The 24,519-nt window shown below is 43.9% G+C and overlaps 1 protein-coding gene across 7 annotated transcripts in view; it reads left to right on the top strand.

Moving 5' to 3' along the window:
- The window catches only part of LOC129697950 (dachshund homolog 1-like), a 559,880-nt gene that overhangs the window by 284,729 nt on the left and 250,632 nt on the right, over positions 1-24,519 (top strand). The window lies entirely within an intron of this gene.

Below are 24,519 nucleotides of genomic sequence, written 5' to 3'. Positions count from 1 at the left end.
AAGTGCACCGACCCAAAGGCGCTATTTTTGATAATGTTCAGTGATTCTTGTCAAGAATTTGAGCTGAGGAATGCCTGAGTGTCAGATTTCAGCAGGCTGAAGAGGACGGTAACTTTGGGAGTGAAATCCAAAAGTTACTATCAGCGTTTCCCGGTTCCTCCACAGGGTGTGCTGTTTCTCACCCTTCTACAGAGTGAATCAATAAAATAAAATGAAATTGTCATCTTGTTGCAGGAGCCTTTACTGAGATTTCAACAGTGTCCAATACTATAATTATTATTGAAGATTCGCTTTGAGAAAAATTAAACGTGCGTGGACTGCAATCTATAAAAATATTCCAAACTTCTGTGCTTTTCAAATAATAATTAAAAATAGGTTTTGCTTTACCTTACTCATACAGAATGTTCATATCCCCATTTCGTACTGTTTAAAATATTTAAAAATCTGGATTTTACTTGCTGTATGAATGCTTCAATTGTCTGTTTAGCATACCCGATGACTTACTGCAGTGGGCATGAGAAATCCACTGAGATTGATGCACAATACGTTTCAGCACTGACAGAGGGGATTTCCATGCCAGGTCTTTGTGTGGTATTTTTCAGAGGTCAGCAGCAAGCCTAGTTACCTCTGGGTTGACTGCAAAATCTGGGATATAAATTGCATAATTGTACTGAAGATTTCTTACTGTTAAATGCTTGTCTTTTACAAAAGAACAAATGGCCTATTTAAAAGACATAAGTTTGACCACTATTTTTTTTTAAATTACTGTGCATAATGTGCCTAAATATTGTGGTTTCAGGTCTTTAATTTGACACCATTATTCCTTCCTTTAGTTTCTGCCTGTCATACACATGGCTGTTTGGGAAGTTGAGGTGTAAGTTTCTGTCATCTAGATTGGTGTACTAACCAGTCTTGTTTTCACTTCATGACTGTGCATCTTTAATGTTGAAAGGGAAATTGCTATGATATGTAGAATACATTCATTATTAAACGTATACTGTTAAGATTTTAATTTCGGGCATTACGGATGCAAAGGTCACTGCTTCAATAACTATTCCATCTTTCCCTCCCCCTTATTCCATGCAGTTTTAGTCTTCCAGCTTGACATTGAAGGTTAGAGACTCAGGATCCAAAACATTTATTGTTGTTAACCTTGTTGTTAAAAGAAATGTGGTGTAACTAATTCTGGTTGCTTCATTGACTGCTATCAACGATTGGCATTGATAGTAAGGACATTTTTAATGGCCCGGTGAATAATTTCACAGTCATAAAAACATTTAATCCTGAACAGTTATAGGAGCAAAGTGAGATTTTTTTTCTTAAAGCTTTCTTTACAAGTTATTTTCTGGTCTCATGCTCTCATGTTGCTGATTTGACCGGGTGACTGGCTCCTGATGGGAACCTCATCCAAACAACCATTAGGGTATGAGTGAGATATTTGTCCACTTAAGCCTGAACACAATTTAACCCATACTTGCTTGCTTCATTTGGCATTGGAAGTGGGAATTGTGATGGATTTCCTGCTTGCCTTATCTGTGCACTAAAGTTAATCCTGGTGTAATTTATTATATAAAAGTCAGGACATATCAGTGGTCAGAACTGCAACGTTGATGAATGAAGTTGTTGAGCCTTTGGGCTTGCTGTTTTAAATAGGATAAGTGAGAATGGACAAGGCTCTGCATAGTTGACGAACATATTGTGGAGAGAGGTGGCACAGGGTTCTCTGTATGAGGGAAATATAAACCAATGCTTACCAATTCAATGTTCTGCAGATACTGAAAATCCTTGGTGACTGGCAAATGTGATGTAATTGAATTGGATGAGCAACCAACCAGAGTAAAATATACTTACAGATAGAATAACATGGAGTAAAAGAATACTTAACTTTTTAAAATGCGGATGCTGTTTTGCAAAGAAAAACAAAGTGCTGGAGTAACTCAGTGGGTCAGGCAGCATCTTTGTAAAATATGGATGCGAGATGTTTCGGGTTGGGACCCTTCTTTAATAAAATTTGTTTTGCATATTCATCAGAGTGAGTTACAACTAATGTACTTAAATTTAGAGTTTTGGTGAGATTGTTGTGAATTATTGCACAACTAAAAGCTATATCATCAGCATACGATTTTCAAGGTAATTTATATGGTTTGTTAATAGTTTCAATTCAGGTTAGTTCAATAAACATTTTGTGGACTTCAGTGGCTGCAGTCTCGCATGCAAAAGAACAATAAATGAGTCACAGGAACGATAGGATTTCCAAGTGAAAGCACATGCACACGGAAATCTTAAATCTGTTCATGTTTTCATGGAGTAATGACAATAAACATTGTTGGTTTTTGCCATGAGTGCCATGGTAAATTTGGCCAGTATAACCACATTGTCAATTTAAGGAGACATTTACTGCTTTAGAAGTTCCTGCAAAGTGTTGTGTCCATATCAGGTAATGGTGTGGTATCAGCCTTCCAGTTTCTGTCTGGAAGATTTAGAGCCGGACGATGAAAAAATTGTTTTATTTGAAATGCAAACTCCATTCTTCACTTCCAGAGCAGTGATGATTGTCACTTCTAACAATCTGATTTCAGTTTTTATAATTGGCAAAACCTCATGTTGATTTACTTTGGATTCAGATGAACATTAATAAAGCTATACAATGTACATGCCCTGAGTTAATCTGCATTTCAAATTTAAAATTACAGTGAAAGTCACAGTACTGATATGTCTTTAACTGTACGTCTCAGTATGGGCAGTAAAGAGTTTTGTTGGAGGAACTCAGAGCCGAGCAAGATCTGTTGGTGAAAAGTAATGATCCATAATTCTGGTCGAAACCTTGCATAACAACTTCTTGGTCAGTTCTGATGCAAGGTTTTGACTAAAAATATTGACCATTCCTTTCCACATGCAGATGCTGCTTGATCCTCTGGGTTCCTGCAACAGATTGTTTGTTAGTCCAGATTCCACCATCTGCAGTCTCTTATGTCTCCATATAGGTGGAGGTGTGTGATACAGTTTACTCGGAATATGTAACAGGGTTTGATTCAGCAAGATTAGATTCATAGGACTGGTGAGGCACTTCTGAAATGGACTGAAGTTTGGCTGAAGCAGAAATAATGAAAAATGACAATCTCTGTGCAACAAAATAGATGTCCAATTGATAGGAAAGGTGCAGAAAAGGCTGGTCAGGTTGACAGGTGGGATTAGGTGTAAAACATTGCAATGGCTGAAAATGTTTACATCAGAGAGAAGAAATCTTATGGAAATGGCCGAGATTATAAACGGAATGTTAGAAATAACACAGTGCCAAATCCCATGATTAAAATGCATGACTTCAAAGTTGGACATGTGGAGGGGAAAATAAAGTTTTGATTTAATTATTTATGAATGATGTTGAGTGGTGATAGGCCACAGCATGGATGTGCTTTTGAAGCTAAAATGACTCTTGCCCCAGTCAATTGGGAGTTAATCTGACAAGAAAGTTTAATGGTTCCTACAAATCAAATGATGGAGATGTGCAGAACTTCTTAATTATTGTTTCTATGGATCCCATTAAATAGAGTCATAGAGTGATACAGTGTGGAAACTGGCCCTTCAGCCCAACTTGCCCACTTCGGCCAACATGTCCCATCTACACTGGTACCACCTGCCTGTGTTGGGCCCATATCCCTCGGAACCTGTCTTATCCATGTAACTATCCAAAGGTGTCTTAAACATTACAGTAGAACATGCCTCGACCACCTCCTCTGGCACCTCGTTCCATGCACCAACCACCTTTTGGGAGAAAAAAATTACCCCTCAGGTTCCTATTAAATCATTCCCCCCTCATCATAAACCTATGTTCTCTTGTTCTTGATCCCTACTCTGAGCAAGAGACTGTGTGCATCTACCTTAACTATTCCTCTCATAAGACTCAGATATAGGGATTGAATCTCTATTAATTGGGATAGTTTATAGCAGAATCTACACCTTACAATCAATGACCAAGAATCATGAATTGAGAATCACATTGTTCCTATCTAATATTATGAACATGGGACATATGCATTGGAACAGGATTAATTTGATGTTTCCGCCAGAAAACTGAGATAGAAATGATGGGATGAATGACATCTTCAGTATTGTATAATTCACAGACCATGTATTGCAAATTCTGTAAAATAAGTTAGTCCACCTTCTTGATTTTGATGGACCACTTGTCCATGACAACATTATACAGAAAATCTGGTGCATGCCATTCAAGATTTGTCAATGATATACAGAGGTCAGCATAGGTTTTGCTGTGCCCTCGCTGCAGTCGTGTCTCAGCTGAGAGTAAAAAGTCAACTGATTCCTCATCTTCTCATTGTTTTTTTCCAAAATAAGATCAGTCTCTTCTGAATAGGACATGGCTGTCAATGCCATCTGCCAGGAACAGGGAGAAGTCAGGATATTGCCACCATGTGGAAAACCTGTCACTGGGACAGTCTGATCAGCTAGATTACTTTGTCCATAATTGCTTGAAGGCTACTTCACGATTCACCAGCTGGAAATGTAATTTGAGACACTGTGTGATATCAACAAATGAATTTGAAAGATTTTTTTCCTCTTGGCATTGTTAATTAACTTGTTTTAAGCAAATTTTGCAAATAGTTTTATCAAATATTTTTAAACTGCATTTTACACGAGCTCGTGATTGGGTTTGTCATAAATGTTTATGCACTGTGATATGGAGGTGGGGTGGGATGTAGTCAGATGACATTAATTTGAACTCCGATGGAAATGAAAAACGTTGCTTATACATGACGTTAATCCCAGTTATCAGGCCGGTACAAAACCAACTGACCAGAACATGTGTGCATACACAATACACACAATACAATTTATTTGTCACTTGAACCTCATAGAGGCTCAAATGAAATGTTGTTTCTGCAGTCATACACACATGAAAAAAATAGACCCAAGACACAACACAATTTAAACAGACATCCATCACAGCACATCTCCTCCTCGCTGTGATGGAAGGCAAAGAAACTTATCTCTACCCTGCACTCCCCATTCCCCTCCCGATGTCAGAGTCAAAGCCCCCGGCGGGCGATGGCAATTGTCCCGCGGCCATTAAAACCACGCCGGGCGATGCAAGGCCACGCTTCGGGTCTTGTTGTTGGAGCCCCCGGCGGGCTCTAGCAAAGTCCCGCAGCCGTTGAAGCCGCGCCGGGCGGTGATGTAAGGCCCCGTTCCAGGTACTCCTCGACCTCGCGACTCGGGCGTTGCAGAAGCCTTGAAAAGCGGTCTCCCACCAGGGACCCGCGGACTCCCGGTATTACTGTCCACCAGACCTGTGGTAAGCCTCCGAATCTCCGGGGGTCGGGTCACAGCAGCGCGCCACCACCGCTCCGGACTCGGCCAGCTCCATGATGGTGAGTAGCTCCGCAGCTCCGTGACTGGAGTCCCAGGACGTTCCTGCTGGAGGCTGCTCCACGTTGCAAACACAACGACACGGAGACCCGACAGGGAAAAGGTCGGGTTCTCCGTGCAGGGGAAAGACACACACACACACACACACACACACACACACACACACACACACACACACACACACACACACACACACACACACACACACACACACACACACACACACACACACACACACACACACACACACACACACACACACACACACACACACACACACACACACACACATTCCCCATCAAAAAAAAATAAAAACTACATTAAAACGGGACAAAAAATAACAAAAAGACAAACGGACTGCAGAGGCCGCTGCGACGTGAGTCGCGCCGCCCACCGGGATACAAACATATGAATACGGGATACATGCATACAAACATATGAATTAGAAGTTTGAATAATTCACTTTGCCCTTTAAGCTGACTCTACCGTATAGAAACATAGAAACATAGAAATTAGGTGCAGGAGTAGGCCATTCGGCCCTTCGAGCCTGCACCGCCATTCAATATGATCATGGCTGATCATCCAACTCAGTATCCCGTACCTGCCTTCTCTCCATACCCTCTGATCCCCTTAGCCACAAGGGCCACATCTAACTCAAGAGGGAGTTATATAGCCAATGAACTGGCCTCGACTACCCTCCGTGGCAGAGAGTTCCAGAGATTCACCATTCTCTGTGCGAAAAATGTTCTTCTCATCTCGGTTTTAAAGGATTTCCCCCTTATCCTTAAGCTGTGACCCCTTGTCCTGGACTTCCCCAACATCGGGAGCAATCTTCCTGCATCTAGCCTGTCCAACCCCTTAAGAGTGTTATAGTAAAATTGGACCTGACCTGGTTATGACCTCAACTTTGTACAGTCAATAAATTTTGTAATCATACCTTCTACTCCTTCATCCGAGTCATTGTACAAAGTTGAGGCTCCAGCACCAAATTGTGTGGCCGATAAAATTGTACCAGACCTGGTTATGACCTCAACTTTGTATGGTCAACAAATTTAGCAATCATGCCTTCAACTGTTTCATCCAAGTAATTGTACAAAGTTGAGGCTCCAGCACCAAATCTTGTGGCACATTATCTGGTATATCTTGCCAACTGGAAGAAATCAAGGATGAACATGAGGATTCACTCCCTGCTAAAGTTCAGACCTGAGGCTTTCAAGAAATATGATCCTGCAATGTATAAGAAGGCCAAGTAGAATTTCTGCAAGGCTATCAGATATGCCAAGGGAGACGTGCAAAAGAGGCTCAATTCAACATAGCAAATGGCAATAACTGTGGCAGCAGGGCCTAAACACCTCATAGGTTACATGCTGCAATCACGGGGCGATCTCTGGCAACAATGCATTTCTGCAGGATGAGTGTGTTTGTTGCCTTCTACTCTATTTTAAACAGGCAATCACAATTCTATACAGGTGCAAGCCTCCCATCCCCCTCTGGCTTGAATCTCGTGTCAAATCGACTTACACATGGGTGAACTGTTGGAGAGTGCCTGGCCTGGATGGAGTCCCTGTATGTACAAATCATGTACCAATCAACTGGCCACAGACTTTACTAACATCTTCAACCTCTCACTTCAACAGCCTACAGTCCCAATCTGCTTCCAGTCCCCAAGAAATGTAATCTGTCACAATGACAGATTTGCCCGGTAGCACTAACATCAAACATAATGAAGTGCCTTGAACAATTGGTAATGGTCCACAAATGCACCAGTCCTTTGGATAAACTAGATACCTTGCAAATTGCACGCAGCGAAGTTTGGTCTATGGAAAAACCCCCATCTCTCATACGTTACATTAAGCTCTGGCTCATCTTGACAATAAGACTACCTATGTCAGGATGTTATTAATTGAATACGGCAACAACGTAATACCAAATAAACTCATCTCTACACATAGTCCAACTCCATCCTATCCCCCCCCCAGTCCAATCCCTCCCTACCTATGTCCAAGTCACCTCACATGCTCTTCGTTAATTTCATTGCACTTAGCTGCATATGACAATAAACCAATCTGAATCTGTGTGCCTCTAGAAATGAAATACAGCATTAATGAATTTCAGTGACGGAAAGGGATCTCATACTTCCATTTTTTTGTGGGACCCCACATTTTATTGATTTACCTGGGTATTAACAAGGATTAAAACCCTTCTTAAAAATGTGATGTTTTTGTTTTTTTTGTTGGATGTTGTATTGACTTTACATCACCGTGCCATAATGGGGACAATGAATCTATTCTGTTGCTTAATGCCAGGATTAATGCAGTCGCATAGCTTCAAAATAACCTGGACCCTGGAACAAATATGAAGTTAAAGAGATTCAGAATTCCCTGGACTGTTGTGGATGAATGTTTCTGTCAGACTTCAGTTTCAGAATATAGTAGCTCCCTTCACCATTGTACAGAATGTTTGCAGGAGGAATAAAGGGGATCGATCAGACCACAATTTACAGTATCAGATGGAGCATCCCCCGTCTCTGTCTCCGTCTGCGCTGAGGCCTAATGGCGGAGCTGGCAGCCTCGGGGCTGGTACGGCGATCCGACACCGGCCCAACTCGGAGCTGTGGCGGCGTTCTGGTGGCAGCCCGACACGGAGTTGTGGCGGCGTTCCTGCAGTGGCCAGACGGAGCTGTGGTGGCGTTCTGGCATTCCGCAGCGGCCCGACTTGGAGCTGTAGCGGCGTTCTGGCGTTCCGGCGGCGGACCCGACTTCAGAGGTTTGGCCGCAGGCCCAGTGGACGGTAGCGTCGGGAGCTCGCAGGTCACAGGTTGGTGATCTGTTTTTCCGGAGCTCCCACAACAACAGTTGCGTCCGCTGGACTGGAGGGTGGCAACTTCGGCAGCTTCGACCGCCCCGGGCCGCGGAGTTTGATCCGGCCCGTTCGCGGAGCACGGTTGAGCCGCGGGAATTACTTACCATCGCCCGGTGGGGTCACAACATCGGAGGCCTGGATCGCCTCAGTGCAGAGGGAGAACAAGGAGGGAAGAGACAAAGACTTTAAGACTTTTGCCTTCCTTCACAGTGAGGAGGTGCCTGGTGAACTCATTGCGGTGGATGTAAAATTTGTGTTTATTGTGTGTTTTTGTTATTTTTATTATATGTATGACTGCAAGGCAACATAATTTTGTTCAGAGCAAAAGGTCTGAATGACAATGAAGGATACTTTGATTAGCCTATTGTCCTTCACTCTTCTTCAGTTTACTGATAACCTGCCATTCCTCTTGCCTCTCCCCTTCTACTCTTTACTGATGTTCTTCTCTCCCCATCCTCAGTTCTGATGAAGGGTCTTGACCTGGAAGGTGAACAATCTTTCCCCACTGATACTGCCTGACCTGCTGAGTTCCTCCATCAGTTTGCTCATTCCTCTGGTTTCCAGTATTTGCAGTCTCTTTGGTGGTTGATATGTTTACAATCAACAGCATTTTTAAATTGTCATTGTTTAACCTCTGCCCCACCTCTTTCAACACTGCCATCTCCCCATCCTTCCACTCTGGTTCAAAGACAACCCAAGAGCATTGTTACAATGTCTCACACGGCTTGACTGAATGCCTGAAGGATTTGTGACACGAGCCCCCCCCCCCCCCCCCCCCCCCCCCCAAAAAATCTGTAAATGCTGGAAACCTGAAATAATAAAGAACTGAGAATTCTGGAAGTACTTATACAGATCAGGCAGCACTATAGAGAAAGAAAGAGAGTAATTGTTTCAGGTTGACGACATTTGTTTTTGAAGAGGAATCATTGACCTGAAACATGAATTTTGTTTTTCTCTTCACTGATGCTGTCTGACATGGCACTGCCTATTGTAAGTATACTGCCTATTGTGAAGTTAACCTACCCACTTGCAGAACATTTCCCTCTTACGAACAACATGTACAATTGTGAGCATGTGTGATAGAATGTGAGGCAACAATAAAAAAAAGCATAGAGGGCTCCACTTTAAAGCAGCAAAACATATATTTCATTATTAATATCTAAACTACAATTGCCAGAACCTCACTTCAGCGTTAAATTTCTGCCTTGGTCATTCCATGTACTCCTATTTATCCAAGCCAATTGGAATGTAAATGGGGTCTCCTTCAATCATTATCAATGTTAAAGAATCATTTTAAGCCATGGAAGGAAATGGACAAATAACATTTTGGGTCAGGACCCTTCTTCAGACTCCAGCACTTTGTTTTTACCCAGGATTTCAGCATCTGCAGTCTCTTGTGTAGGAAGGAACTGCAGATGCTGGTTTAAACGGAAGACAGACACAAAAAGCTGGAGTAACTCAGCGGGACAGGCAGCATCTCTGGATAGAAGGAATAGGTGACGTTTCAGATTGAGTGAAGGGTCTTGACCTGTTCCTTCTCTCCAGAGATGCTACCTGTCCCGTTGAGTTACTCCAGCTTTTTGTGTATGCAGTCTCCTATGTCTCTTTAAAGCATTTTAATCCAGTTTCTGATACTTTCAGGAAATATCAGGCAGGAATGAGGTGCTGTGAAGGCAGTGACTGGGAGATTAATCTTTCATTCCTGTACGTTCCAGAACAAATATGGATAGTGGGCAGTAATTTTCAATGAGTACGTAACACAGCCCAAGCTCAGCATTCAGCGAGATTTACGGCACCCAGTCTTTACAAAGGTCATTTTACTTAATTCTTGAATTTGTTAAAAAGATCTTCGTTCTACATATTAATAGCTTTTTTTATCTTACACTTACAGTAACCAATAACTGCTTACACACAGAGGGTTAATGTTGGACAGACATTCAGATAGGGTTTGATTGTGTTTCCTGTTAAAATGAAAATAATTCTCCAAAACCTGTTGTTTCAATTTGTACTTCATTGACTATGGGTTACCTTTTTAACTCCCATTACAATTTATAGTGGTTTCTTTTAGTTGTAAAATTTCACCTTACTTCAAAAGTCAAAGTCAGATAGATATTGTGTTTCGTCGTGGTTTTCTTTGAGCTTATTGGAATGATGACAACAACTCAGTCAACTTATAAATACCGAATCATGCACTGACATTTTGTTTCAGCAAAACTGAACCATTTTCAGAGAGTCTGACTGAGACAAAATTATGTAACAGGAACACTTCTGTTAAGATGTTTAGTTTTCTTTTCATAGGGCAAATTGTTACAACATGGGATAGCATGTGGATAATTAACAGCACAATGCAAAATCATATGACCTAAATAGTTTATAATCCATACAAATGGCTTCCCACACTACATCAGTCAAATTAATGAGTGCATTCAATTTTCCAATTTTAAAATGTTCGAAAGCAGAATAAACTGCACATTGGAGCAGCTAGTAGAGCCAGCCACTTGCGCTCAATCCTGACCTCTGGTGCTCTCTGTGTAGAGTTTGAGCATTCTCCCTGTGACCATGTGGATTTCCTTTTGGTCCTCTTGTTCCCTCCATCCCAAAGTCATGCAGTTTGGTTGATCACTGTAGGTTTTCCAAAGTGTATTGGTGAGAGATTCAAGGAGGTGAATTGATGGGAATGTGGAATGGGATTTGTGTAATTGGTTGAGTTGAGTTCAGTTTATCTGCTACATTACTATACATGGCCGTCCGAAGGGTGGGGTGCGTTGGGTGCGGTCACACCACCCCTTTTCCAGAATAAAAACAAACCCCAAGAAAAAGAAATTCAGCCCGCGGGATGATTTTGAAAAAAAATATTTGCGACCTGCGCAGTTGGGGGAAGCTGGTGACGAGGTAGCAACATAAAATGACTCAGTCTCTCCGCATGCGCGCAGTGGGCGGGATTAGACGCCGCCATTTTCAATGCATTGCCTCGACGTCTCGGGTCCAGTTTGAGTGAGTGGGACTGTGAAATATTGCGTTGCGTTGCGTTGCGGGAAGGAGAAGCTGTTTGTTTTTCTATCTGGGGTGTTCAACTACCCGCGAATGGTCCAACCCGACCCGCGGGATGATTTGGGAAAAAAAGGAGTGCCTGTTTCTCCGTGCCCGGGGCTGCGGTGCCTCCCAGCATGGTGCATCGCCTCCATCTGCAGCAGCGGGAAGGACAGACTCTGAACAGTGCTGGCAGCGGCCGTGACCCGACACCAGGCGCCGCTTCGGCCGGGACCATGCCAACCCCCCCCGAATGGCTCACTCCTGCACCTTTTGTCTATTGTCTATTGATTGCCTTCTCAACCCCACACCATCTATCCATCCTGCTCTGATTCACCCACCTCCCCCACCCCCGCCCAAACCCCACCTGACCCTACTGCGCTGGAAATGTCTTCAGAGCGAACATTGACTATGTTTGATAACGGAATGCAATCAAGTGTGTTTTAATTCCCAATGTTACTATTTGATTTAATCCATAAAGGTGGATTCTTGAATTGTGAACACATGAAACATTAAAACTGCAGTGTTCGATTGTCACAGCTGCCGATGACACGTTATTACGGAATTCATTTTAACAGCAAATCAATGCTCTTAATTTGGAGTATCAGTACTTTAGTTATTTATTGAGCAACATTCACAACTATACGTTGGATTTATCCAGGTTTTACTTTTACAGTTGGTCATATGCATCATGAATTTGGTCAGGAGATATTCCAATTGAATTTTCCAAAATCCAGGGGCAACAGGGAGTCACCGTGCATCACTACATATCACGCCGCATCACAACCCGACCAAGACACCACAGCCTCTTTTCAGGCTGACGCAGAAAATGTCACCCAAATGGGACAGGCCTTTCACTCTGCGAAACTTGAGGGCAAGGCTTTTGAAGGCGGCATCGATGGCAAACCTCTCCCTGTCCAGGTCCACGATCACCTCGGGCTCGTGTCCGCAGTGCTCGAGGAAACTGTCCAAGCCCGAGCAGGCTCGGGAGAAGCGGCAGCTGATGTCGGAGTGCGAGCGCCGTAATCCACCTTCATCAACCTGCTGCTTGAGCGGCTCCTTGGGATGACCTGTTGCTTATTCTCGTGGAGCTGCTGGCGTGGTTACTCGTGCACCTTGAGATGCTGCTGGTGTGGTGACTGGAGCCTCCTGGGGTGCTGCTGGAGTGGTTAGTTCTGCACCCTTGGGTGCTGCTGGTGTGGTTACTTGTGCACCCTGGGGTGTTGCTGGCGAGGCTGCTGTTTCTCCCTGGGGTGCTGCTGGTGTGGTTATTTGTGCACCCTGGGGTGCTGTACCCTCTGTAACTCTCTCCTTTCCGACGTTGCTGCTCCCGTTGTCGGCCCCTGCTGCTTGTCGCCCCGGCCGCTAGAGCCAGGCAGCAGCCGCAGGACCAGGCGGCCACTGCCCTTGAAAATGCGGGCGCTGCTGATGGCCGCCACTCCCCGCATGAACTCGCACTTCTGCCGGTACATGACCAGCGACTCGGTCCTGAGTTACCTCTGGGAGCTGGAGCGATGCACGATGTCAGGCGGGAGCACCAGCTGCCCGCTCTCCTGGGGGCCAGGTAAGTCTTTGTGTTGCTGCTGGCCCCGCTGCCGCTGCTACTGCCTTCCTCAGGGGCAGAGCTGCCCAAACCACTGGGCTCTACTTTGCACCCCCTCGCCATCTGGCTCTTCAAGTACTTGGCCTTGTCGGCAGCCAGTCTCACCACGGCACTCTGCCGACCCCGCCTGTCCCCATCCATTTGACTGCGGAGGTAGCCGGGACCCTTGGTCATGAGCCTGAGTGGCAGAGAGACACTCACCTCGGGCGACATGCTTTCAGTGGGCACGATCTCGCTCGGCATCTTACTTTGATCTAGTCAACATGGACAAACACATTTTCTCATCCACGAAGAAGCAAAGACCAGGACTTCCATGCAATCACCTGTCTGCAGTCACCTTAATCCCCATTCACTATGACTTTGCCAATAACTTGGACAAAATCGTGACTAGGTTTACGCAGTTACATTCTTGGAAAATGGAACTGGAAAACATGAATTCTGTCTAAATGGCAATATATGTAGGCGTGCCACGAGTTTCCGTCGCCTACAACACTACCCAGGACTTCAATGAGCAATGACAGGCTGTCTGCACTTGCCTTAATGTACATTCACTATGACTTTGCTCATGACGGACAACGTGGTGACTAGGTTTGCACTGTTACATTCCCGGAAAATGGAACTGGAAAATGTGATTTATGGCTAAATGGCAATATATGCTGGTCTGCCAAGAGTGTTGTCAAAGTCTGTGAGAGGAACCATGCCAATCCCCTCACACTTTGGGAGCCCAAACAGGGCACTGCAAGAAGAGGTAGAAGTCGGGCTGCCTACATCAGTGTACTAGCTGCAGAATGCCACAGGCCTTGGACAGCGTTAACGAACTGAACACTGCCATTAAAGATAAAGTCACACTTCGGGAGACCAAACGTGGCACTGCAAGAAGAGGTAGAAGTAGGGCCACCTACATCAGTGTACTGCGGAACGACACATGCTTTGACAACATTAACAAACTGAGGACTGCCATGCTAGATAAACTGGTCTGAGGTGCTATATTCGTGGAATGGCAAATAGGCTAAGGCCATCTAATGCCTTTGCATGAGTAGTAGGGGTAAATGGCAATATACATCCAGGAGCACCTGAATGATTATGCAGCATCATGCCAGCATGTTTGATTGTTTGGTAAACTATATGATAAATTGCGAAATTTATGTATGTTATTATATATTTTTATGTTATGGAATCAAAATCAAGAATTATAAATTCACATTTCAAAAATGGTTTCACAATTCAGTAGTACTGATTTTCAGTATTCCATAATGATATTTGAGAATACATGAGGTTGCATGCAAAACACTGATTTTCAAAAATCCAGTTTCTGTGTAGTACGTTCCATTGCATTTAAGTGAGAAATACCGATTTCCCCAACAAAATACAGATTTTTTGATCAAAATAGATAAAAAATACAGAAATGCTCGTTGAAACTTGGCAGCTCTGCAATTATTAATCGACCACCAAAATTATTTCTGAAATATTGGTCATAAATTTGGTGCAAAAATGCTCTAAATTAAGGCTCAGAGTGCAACAGAGACCATCTAAAACCTCGGCCGCGAGGGGCTTCACACTTGTGATGTGTGCTGTGCGCACATTACTTCACATAACATTTTTGTAATCCTGTCATGCCACCCCCCTTTTTGAAAAGCTTCGTACGGGCCTGCTTTATTGAATTTCCTTTATTGTCATTCAGACCTTTCAGTCTGAACAAAATTTTGTGCCTGCAGTCATACATACAATAATCCAATAATAGACAACAGAACAGACAGTAAACACAAATTAACATCCACCACAGTGAGTCCACCAAGCACCTCCTCACTGTGATGGAGGCAAAAATCTTAGGGCTGCAGTCTCTTCCCTCCTCTTCTCCCTCTGCGCTGAGGCAATACCCCACCGGGCGATGGTAAATCAGTCCCGCGGGCTCACCGAGCTCCGCGAACGGGCCGGTTCAAACACCGCGGCCCGGGGTGGTCAAAGCTGCCGCCCTCCAGTCCAGCGGACGCAGCTGTTGACGACGTCGTCCACTGGCCTGCAGCCGAACCCCGGATTCCGCCGCCGCCAGAACGCCGTCTCAGCCACCGGAGCACCGTTCCAGCCCCGAGCCGGGTCGCCCTCACGGGAGCGTCTCAGCCCCGCGCCAGGCCGCCCTCACGGGAGTGCCGTTACCCTCGAGCTGGGCCGCCCTCACGGGAGAGCCGTTTCCCTTGGGCTGGGCCGCCCTCACGGGAGCGCCGTTCCACTCTCGAGCTGGGCCGCCCCAATGGGAGCGCCATTCCACCCTCGAGCTGGGCCGCCCCCACGGGACCGCCGTTTCCCTCGGGCTGGGCCGCCCCGACAGGAGCGCCGTTACACTCGGGCTGGGACGCCCACACGGGAGCATCTCAGCCCCTCGCCAGGCCGCCCTCACGGGAGCGTCACAGCCCCTCACGGGAGCGCCGTTCCAGCCCCGAGCTGGGCCGCCCTCACGAGAGCGAGCCCAGGGCGAGTCCTGACAGCCTGCCCCCGGAGCCTCGAGGTCGCCAGCTCCGCCATTAGGCCTCAGCGCAGGTGGAGGCAGAGAAGGGGGATACGACAAAAAAGTCGCATTCCCCCGAAGGGAGAGACAGCAATCCCCGTTTCAACCCCCCCCCCCCACATAAACACAACCTAAAAAACAAAAACTTAGCTAGACAAAACTAAAAAAACAACATAAAAAAGTGAAAACAAATGGACTGCAGGCGAGCTGCAGCCGTTCACCAGCGCCGCCACTGATATCACCATCATGCCAGCAGTTCCCTTTGGTTATGCTGACTTGAGTTCAACAACATTCTTGATTTACTTATCTATACTGCTCACAGTTCCTCAAATTAATTTGGACAGTGGAAGATCTATTGTTGTGAATAAAAAGACTCAGGACACAGCACAAAGATTTACAGTGTAATCTTCGGGGTGGAACACCGAAGAAATAGCCTGCCACAAAGTCTTGACAAGATAACATAAGAATGGACAGGTACATGGATAGGAAAGGTTGAAGGATATGGGGCAAACGTGGGCAGGTGGGACTAGTGTGGATGGGGCAGATTGGTTGGCGTGGGCAAGTTGGGGCAAAATGTCTATCTCCATGACTGTATAATCTAAGAAACAGAAGAAGGAGAGGCCACACTGGCCATTTGACTGCTCTGCTATTTAATAACATCATGGCTGATGTCACAAGTGTAGCCTGGTTACTTAGTATTGCCGATAATTTGTTTTATTATTGATTATTATATATGTATTTGTTGTGTTGTTTCCCTTAATGTGCCTGTAAAGCTGAAGCAAGTAAGAACTTCATCGTTCCGTTCCCAATACATATGACAATTAAATACATAGGAAAGAACTGCAGATGCTGGTTTAAATCGAAGGTCGACAGAAAATGCTGGAGTAACTCAGCGGGACAGGCAGCATCTATGGAGAGAAGGAATGGGTGACATTTCGACCCGATGCTGCCTGTCCCGCTGAGTTCCTCCAGCATATTGTGTCTGCCTGACAATTAAATACTCCTGACTTTTGATTCTCTTGACATGTCTCAATTACAGTTTACTGACTCTTGAGATCCTCCATAAATTCTATAAATTATATATCTGAATTTTGATTATAATCAACGATTAATCCTCCACTATCATCCAGGGAAGGGAATTCCAAGGATTCATGATCTTCCTCCTCATCACTGATTTTTTGGACGATTCCCTAGCCTGAAGATGTATCCCTTGTTTTTGGATCGCCCGAGAAAGGGAAGCATCCTTTCATTATAGTCATTGAGCCATAGAGTGAAATAGTGTGGAAACAGGCTCTTCGACCCAACTTGCCCACATTGGCTAACATATCCCAGCTACATTAGTCCCACCTGCTAGTGCTTGGTCCATATCCCTCCAAACGTGTCCTATCCATGTACTTGTCTAACTGTTTCTTAAATGTTGGGATAGTCCCAGGCTCAAGCTTCCTCTGGCAGCTTGTTTTATACACCCACCTTCCCTATCCTTAGAATCTTGCATGCTGTGATAAGGTCATTTTGAAAACCCCATGCATACATGCTGAACCTGCCCAAATCTTCCATCAGACAACCCCTTTATCCCAGGAATCAATCCAGTGAATACACCTCTGCACTGCCTCCAATGACATAGAAACATAGAAACATCGAAAATAGGTGCAGGAGTAGGCCATTCGGCCATTCGAGCCTGCACCGCCATCCAATATGATCATGGTTGATCATCCAACTCAGTATCCTGTACCTGGCTTCTCTCCATACCCCCTGATCCCTTTAGCCACAAGGGCCACATTTAACTCTCTCTTAAATATAGCCGATGAACTGGCCTCAACTACCTTCTGTGGCAGAGAATTCCACAGATTTACCACTTTCTGTGTGAAAAATGTTTTTCTCATCTCGGTCCTAAAAGATTTCCCCCTTATCCTTAAACTGTGACCCCTTCTGGACTTCCCCAACATCGGGAACAATCTTCCTGCATCTAGCCTGTCCAACCCCTTAAGAATTTTATAAGATCTCCCCTCAATCTTCTAAATTCTAGCGAGTACAAGCCAAGTCTATCCAGTCTTTCTTCATATGAAAGTCCTGCCAACCCAGGAATCAGTCTGGCGAACCTTCTCTGTACTCCCTCTATGGCAAGAATGTCTTTCCTCAGATTAGGAGACCAAAACTGTACGCAATACTCCCGGTGTGGTCTCACCAAGACCATGTACAACTGCAGTAGAACCTCCCTGCTCTTATACTCAAATCCTTTTGCTATGAATGCTAACATACCATTTGCTTTCTTCACTGCCTGCTGCACCTGCATGCCTACTTTCAATGACTGGTGTACCATGACACCCAGGTCTCGTTGCATCTCCCCTTTTCCTAATCTGCCACCATTCAGATAATAATCTACTTTCCTGTTTTTGCCACCAAAGTGGATAACCTCACATTTATCCACATTATACTGCATCTGCCATGCATTTGCCCACTCACCCAACCTATCCAAGTCACCTTGCAGCCTCCTAGCATCTTCCTCACAGATAACATGGGCCCCCAGCTTTGTGTCATCCGCAAACTTGGAGATGTTGCATTTAATTCCCTCATCCAGATCATTAATATATATTGTAAATAGCTGGGGTCCCAGCACTGAGCCCTGCGGTACCCCACTAGTCATTGCCTGCCTTTCTGAAAAAGACCTGTTTACTCCTTCTCTTTGCTTCATGTCTGCCAGCCAGTTCTCTATCCATATCAATACTGAATCCCCAATACCGTGTGATTTAAGTTTGCATACTAATCTCTTATGTGGGACCTTGTCGAAAGCCTTCTGAAAGTCCAGATATTAGAATCAGAATTAGAATTAGATCCTTTATTTGTCATTATTTGTCAAATGTTATTTCTGAATGAAATAACCCATCCACTGGTTCTCCCTTATCCACTCTACTAGTTACATCCTTGAAAAATTCTATAAGATTTGTCAGACATGATGTACCTTTCATAAATCCATGCTGACCTTGTCCAATGATTTCACCACTTTCCAAATGTGCTGCATCTTTAATAACTGACTCTATCATTTTCCCTGCTACCAATGTTAGACTAACTGGTCTGTAATTCCCCATTTTCTCTCTCCCTCCTTATTTAAAAAGTGGGGTTACATGAGCTACCCTCCAATCCTCAGGAACTACTCCAGAATCTAAAGAGTTTTGAAAAATTATCACTAATGCATCCACTATTTCTGGGGCTACTTCCTTAAGTACTCTGGGATGCAACCTATCTGGCCCTGGGGATTTATCGGCCTTTAATCCATTCAATTGCTTAACACCACTTCCTGGCTAACCTGGATTCCACTCGGTTCCTCCAACTCATTTGACACCCGGTCCCCTGCTATTTCCGGCAGATTATTTATGTCTTCCTTAGTGAAGACAGAACCAAAGTAGTTATTCAATTGGTCTGCCATTCTTGTTCCCCATGATCAATTCACCTGTTTCTGACTGCAAGGGACCTACATTTGTTTTAACTAATCTGTTTCTCTTCACATATCTATAAAACCTTTTGCAGTCAGTTTTTATGTGCCCTGCCAGTTTTCTTTCATAATCTATTTTCCCTTTCCTAATTAAGCCCTTTGTCCTCCTCTGCTGGTCTCTGAATTTCTCCCAGTCGTCTGGTAGGCTGCTTTTTCTGGCTAATTTGTATGCTTCATATTTTGTTTTGATACTATCCCTGATTCCCCTTGTTATCCACGGATGCACTACCTTCCCTGATTTATTGTTTTGCCAAACTGGGATGAACAATTGTTGTAGTTCATCCATGCAGTCTTTAAATGCCTTCCATTGCATATCCACCGTCAACCCTTTAAGAATCAATTGCCAGTCTATCTTGGCCAATTCAAGTTTCATACCCTCAAAGTTACCTTTCTTTACGTTCAGGACCCTTGTTTCTGAATTAACAATGTCACTCTCCATCCTAATGAAGAACACAACCATATTATGTTCACTCTTGCCCAAGGGGCCACGCACAACAAGACTGCTAACTAACCCTTCCTCATTACTCAATACTCAGTCTAGAATAGCCTGCTCTCTCGTTGATTCCTCTACGTGGGTTTAGAAAACTATCCCGGATACATTCCAAGAAATCTTCTTCCTCAGCACCCCTGCCAATTTGAACAATCTTAAACTTTTGGCCTTTTGTCATCTTCCCATACTTCAAACTGGATTTGTCAGTGTCAAAATCAAACTTTGCACATAATTTACTCCCTTGAAATAACATTTGCTCTGAATTTTTTTTTTTCTGTCATCTCCCAGCTCTAAGTAATTTTCCTCTTTATTTTGTTCTGTATGTCTTGGTTTGAGCACTTTTTAAAAAGCGATTACAGTTGATATATGTTTGCAGCAGTTAACAAAAGAAAGCTGAAACCTCTCGGGTGCAAGTATAAACAGGAGAGGGAAGTGATAGCAACTATGAAGTCCAAATACATTTTTGCTCTGATTAGAGATTGTGAGGGTGGGTGGGGCTGTTGGATGATAAAGATTAATCTCAGTTGGAGATAACAAATTAAGATTCCACAACACACTGACTGCACTGACACAAACTGAGTCAAAAGTGAAAAATAAAACATTATTAACTCAGCTCTCACTTACAAATTAATTAATCAAGCAAAGGCTGGTTTCATTGGCAGTGACATATATATTTCAATATTTTTTTTCAATTTTTCAATTTAAAAAACTTTATTGGCATGATAAGATACATCGTTATATTGCCAAAGTATAAAACATAACATACATATTTTAAATGCATAAATATAAATACAAGCATACAATGCATGGATAGATATGCCCCTGTACACATATATATATATATATATATATACTCGCAATACACCTATAGACCTTTATTGATTGCGACACGTTCTTGTAGCTGTAATACAACAGAATAGCAAATTTAGCAATTCTGTATTAATTTCTCAGTATCAGTTAATGTAAATTAGTGTGTGCGTGCATGTGTGCATGTTGGTCATTCACCGTCTCTCAGGTTATGTCATGCTGTTACGTATTGTGGACCAAGATGTGCCGTATTTCCTTCACCAAGGATTATTCTTAGTTTTGATATATCATCTAGTTCTTTAAAATCTAGAAAATCTAATCTAAAAATTTAAAATCTAAAAATTAAAACATTTAAAATATATCATCGTTCTTTAAAATCTTAAAAAACATACACACACACACACACACACACACACACACACACACACACACACACACACACACACACACACACACACACACACACACACACACACACACACACACACACACACACACACACACACACACACACACACACACACACACACACACACACACACACACACTTAATAGTCTCATCTTGACCACTTCCTGTCTGCGCTGTATATTGATTTGAGAAAAAAAAAAAACACTACCCTGTATCACTGTGATTTTTGGCCATCTTAATTAACAGTCCTCCTCCGCTGAGCCAGCCCAGAGTATTTTTCCCATCGATGAAAAATAAAAAAGTTATGAGTGCTTAAACAACCTTGAGATCAGCTGATTAATCCTTTCGCCTGTCAATCACCGCGATGAAGGTAACGCGCCTTCCGGGGGGTGGGTGCAGGACTATAAAACCCCGGATAACTGGATGTGACTCAGTCACTCTACAAGATCATGAAGGAGAGGTCACGACTGTCATTCTAAGCTGTGAATCAACTGAACTGTGAGTCTGCAATGTACTTGCAATAAATTATTTGTTAGCCTTTAATGACAATGCCATGAGTTGTTTGACCTGCTGCCCTGCTTGTGCTTGAAAGTGCAATGCTTAATTGGAAATGAAATGAAATGAAATTACAATGCCATGAGTTGTTTGGCCTGCTGCCCTGCCTGCCCTGCCTGTGCTTGAAACTGCAATGTTTTATTAGGTACAACTGTGTTTGGAAGGAATAAATGTTTTATTAGGTCCGACTGTGTTTGGAAGGAATAAATGCTTTATTAGGTCCGACTGTGTTTGGAAGGAATAAATGCTTTATTAGGTCCGATTGTGTTTAGTCCGAAAGTCCCGCTCATTTTGTGACTTCCGCTTAGTGGACAGGTTGCACTCATTGCGTAATTTCCGGTGAGTGCAGAGGTCGCGCTGATTGCAGAAGTGCTGCTTACTGTGGAAGCCCACAGTGGAGAGGCCACACTCAGCCGTGTGAGTAGATTCAAGAAAGTTTACTGTCATATATATGGTGTGTGAGTGTGTGTGTGTGAGTGTGTGTGTGTGTGAGTGTGTGTACGTGAGTGTGAGTGTGTGTGTGAGAGGGTGTGTGTGTGAGTGTATGTGTGTATGTGAGTGTATGTGTGTGCATGTGAGTGTATGTGCGTGTGAGTGTATGTGTGTGTGAGTCTGTGTGTGTGTGAGTGTGTGTGTATATATGTGTGTGTGTGAGTGTGTGTGTGAGTGTATGCATGTATGTGTGAGTGTGTGTGAGTGTGTGAATCTGTGTGAGTGGGTGTGAGTGAGTGAGTGTGTATGTGTGACTGTGTGTGTGTGTGTGTGTGTGTGTGTGTGTGTGTGAGTGAGTGTATGTGTGTGTGTGTGTGTGAGTGTATGTGTGTACATGAGTGAGAGATGGAGGGTGTGTGTGTGTGTGTGAGTCTGTGTGTGTGTGTGCGAGTGTGTGTGTGTATTGGAATTGGCGGAGAGGTGGGATATTGCGTTGGGGGACCAGCCATCCCATGTGAAGCTGGGACCCAACGGGTCTCACTTAGTCTAGTGTGTATATATATATATAAATGCTAGCTGAGATCCACTGATTAACTGAGTGCTGACATGTTCTCATGGCTGAACATAGGTTAGTTACCTGCCCTATTATATTTGGTTTTTGCATGGTATCAAATTTATTTTGAAAGTCCTCCTGTGAACTGTCTTGGGACATTTTACCACACGTTTGTCTATTGTCTATTTGGAGTTCGGGGATATAGGGAGAACGCAGGAACGGGGTACTGATTGGGGATGATCAGCCCTGATCACATTGAATGGCGGTGCTGGCTTGAAGGGCCGAAGGGCCTACTCCTGCACCTATTATCTAATGTCTATTGTCTATTGGAGGCTGCAATGTAAATGGAGGAAATCTGCATGGTTGTATAAAACTTTCGAAGCTGAAAAAGGTTTATATTCATAGAATGGATGGGGTATTCAGTGGGTAGAGCTTGACTTTTTTGTATTTTCCCTGGGGTTGTGTTTTAAAATTGTATTCATTAGGCACAAATTGGTAACTTTTGGTTATTAAATTGAAGATGCATCCACATTCCCTCTCATTGTGTACAAAATAATAAAAGGTATTGAGTTGATGAGATTTATCTGTGCATTGATTTTACAAGATCCACGGTGAAGCTTTGCCGTGATTTGAAATCTACTTGTCCTGATTGTACAGCAGTACACGTGCGAGACTCCTGACATTTATTAGACATGGTGATAAAGACTGGCCTTATCTCTGCTTCTTTGAAGGAGCGAGCTGATTTCAGCATTCAAGATGCACATTATTCAAACGTGTGCAGGAGATGAAGCAAAACCGCTTTGCAATCTGCCAGGAAATGGGCTTGGCACCCAAAGTGATCGCGACAGTCACAAAATCTCGTTAGTTCTATTTAACAAGCCTGTTAGCTGCTTGGATGATTACTGGAGGCTGTTCAGAAAATTACAACCAGGCAAAAAAGCCTCAGGAGCAAACTTCCACAGACTGACCAACTTTAACCAAGTCTTCATTTTCTTTCCTGTAGGCACACATACCTTTGGTTCCTTGCCCCTTTCCCAGTTGGGCTCTAATGTTCCCACCTTTTTCATCTCACATCACTGACCAGTGCACCCAATTCATGATCTGCAGTTTGTTTTGAAGACCATGTGGGGTATTCATAAAGCATAATGCATGGTTGTAATTTATTTCCAGCAATTTTTATAGGTGGAAAATAAATAAAAAACATTTGTTGCCAGGAAACTTTCTTTTAACCCTTGGTGAGTCGTGCCAAATGCAAATAGCTTGAACAATGTCAGTACATGGCTACCATTTATGATATTTGTGAATCCAAGAGTGTCTGCAGTCTTGTGAACTTGACTAAAGGAGGATAAAGCAACTGATACATGTGCTGGAATAGGCTCTTTGTGATGGCTAAGGCTGTTTAACTCCTTCCCGCAAACCTCTTCTGTGGGTGCTTGACTATCCTTCAGTTCCATGGGTATCTAAGCCTTCTTAAGTTAATGTAAATGGCACTCTTCACCTGCGACTCTAGATTTAATTGTTCTTCAGTCTTGGTTCATTTGGCACCAATCATGCTTTCCAATTAAGGATGTTGACTCAGGCCCCACTCCCAAACATGACCATAAATTGTGCTTTGACACCCCACCTGAGAACTGAGGCAGTTGGCACTTCTCTCTCAGAGATTTAGATAGATATAGATATAGATATGCCATTTATTGTCACTATACATGTACAGTGAAACTGAAAGCTGCTCGTACTCAGTGCATACATACAATTTAGCACAAAAAACAAGAAACAGAAAAAACAAAAAACAGAAGGGAGATGGGGGGGGGAATAGGTGCACAAATTCTGCGGCGCTACATACATATATACATATATACAGATGGAAGTCCGTGTTGGGCGGTGTAGTCAGTGCATGTGTGAATTTGAATTTATAGTAGTTATAATTCTCGGAAAGCAACTATTCCTGAGTCTGTTTGTCCTGGATTTGATGCACCTATAGCGCCTTCCAGAGGGCAGCAGGTCGAACAGTCCAAACGCAGGATGGGAGCTGTCTTTGATGATCTTCTTTGCTCTGCTAAGGCAGCGGGAGGTGTAGATGTCCATCAGGGAGGGGAGAGGGCAGCCAATGATCCTCTGCGCTGTCCTGGTTACCCTCTGAAGCCTCTCCCTGTCTGCCATGGTGCAGCTGCCATACCATGCTGTAATGCAGTATGTCAGCAGGCTCTCGATGGACGAGCGGTAGAAGGTCAGCAGCAGGTTAGAGTCCAGGTTGTGCTTCCTGAGGACCCTCAGGAAGTGCAGCCGCTGCTGAGCCTTCTTGATGACCGCTGTCGTGTTGTCCGTCCAGGAGATGTCAGCAGCGATATGGACGCCGAGAAACCGGAAGGTGTTGACCCTCTCCACACACTCGCCGTTGAT

This window comes from Leucoraja erinacea, chromosome 6, assembly GCF_028641065.1.
Source record: "Leucoraja erinacea ecotype New England chromosome 6, Leri_hhj_1, whole genome shotgun sequence".
NCBI lineage: Eukaryota > Metazoa > Chordata > Chondrichthyes > Rajiformes > Rajidae > Leucoraja > Leucoraja erinaceus.
This window is presented reverse-complemented; position numbering and strand designations above follow the sequence as displayed.